The sequence below is a fragment of the Microtus ochrogaster genome, chromosome 6, assembly GCF_000317375.1.
Source record: "Microtus ochrogaster isolate Prairie Vole_2 chromosome 6, MicOch1.0, whole genome shotgun sequence".
NCBI lineage: Eukaryota > Metazoa > Chordata > Mammalia > Rodentia > Cricetidae > Microtus > Microtus ochrogaster.
Genome location: NC_022013.1, coordinates 37,628,098 through 37,629,805, shown reverse-complemented (window position 1 = coordinate 37,629,805; position 1,708 = coordinate 37,628,098).

The following is a 1,708-nucleotide window of genomic DNA, read 5'->3' as shown; positions in this document are numbered from 1 at the left end:
AGGGCACCAGACCCCATTACAGATGGTTGTGAGCCACCATGTGGTTGCTGGGAATTGAACTCAGGACCTTTGGAAGAGCAGGTAATGCTCTTAACATTTGAGCCATCTCTCCAGCCCCTAAAATGTTTTCATAGACATTATTTGGCAAGGTTCCTTTTTTTAAAAAAAAATTAGGATCAAAATTCCTCTGGAATTTACAATTAAAAATATAGTTTATTACCACAATATTTCACAAAGACAACAGAAAAAGAAGCAGTAAATAAGCACATTTTCTCACACTTTATAGACTTAGGCAACATTTAGACTCACAATTTCTAAAAGTATATAATCCTCTAATAAAGTACACTAATTTTTTACTGTAGTTCAGATGTTCTTTAAACCACAACAAAAATGTTAAAATTTAGTATGTATTCCCATATAGTATAGTTCACCATTATTCAAGGACTTAATGGGTAATATGTTTCTGTTTAATGACTTCTGAATATCTACAGACACTTTTCTTGTCTTTATTTTCTAAATTATATGGCTAAACTACTATTTTACTTAGCAATTGATGGTATTAAATATAAGTAGCCTAAAGCTTATTTAAACTGTTTGCAAGTGTTACTACCTGGCATTTTTGAATGTGTCTTGTTATAATGTCCAGGTCCTTTGTGCCTAGAACACTAAATGGACAAGACATGGAGTAGTGGTGGTGAAAGTATATGATAATTCAAAGTGAGTAAAAATGTAGAAAATGTTTCAGAGAATTGCTGTGGTAGCAGGATTAGTCAGATATGTGACTCAAGATTCCCAGGTTCTTTTTCTGATATTCTTTATGTGGATGTAGTCAGATGGAGATACCCTAAAGGGTGGGGATGAGCTGCATCCTACCATCATTTACTGCTGGACTTTTAAATGTCATCAGCAAATCTCTGCATACAAGGGTTGCCTATCCACAATTTTACATATGAAAAGGCAAATACAACTTTTCCCCTGACTGATTAAAAGCAGATTTGCCCTTACTGGCTTCTACGTAATACTGGGTTAATTTGGTCTTAGTTTTCTCTCCTTATCCTGAAAAAACCTGCTTCCAACTTACCCATAGAAAGCAAGGTGCTGGATATTGACCTAAGAACAGATGACTGTAACGTTGCTGGCTCATCTATGGAGTTTCTCCATAGGTTGCTTTCATGTGGTCCACTATGTTTTTTTAGAATTATTCATATATATTATGAACATGAGCGCTTTTTTTTTGCATTATGTACACCATGAGTATGGCTACTGTCCATGGGTGTCAAAAGAGGGCATAAGAACACTGAGAACTGGAGTTATAGGAGTTTGAGACACTTTATGCATGCCAGGAATAAAACTTTGGTCATCTGCAAGAGCAGTAAGTCCTTTGTACCACTCACCCATCTCTCCAGCCTCCATGATACACTGTTTTATGTAAGAGATTTGAGCACCCAGAGACATTTAGGTGAATGTCTGTGTGCCTTCACTAGAACCCTAGAATAAATCCTCTCACCCATATTTGCAGGGACAATTGTGTATCTTATTTTTATCAATATGTTTCATCATATCTGATTAGCAAGTATTTAATGTATGGATATCTACTATTATTCAAATGTATACTGGTGATCTGTACTCCGTATAGACTAATAGGAGACTCTGCTTTTGAAGTTCTTGTACATTACTAGTAAGACACATTTTATTTTATTTTTTTTTA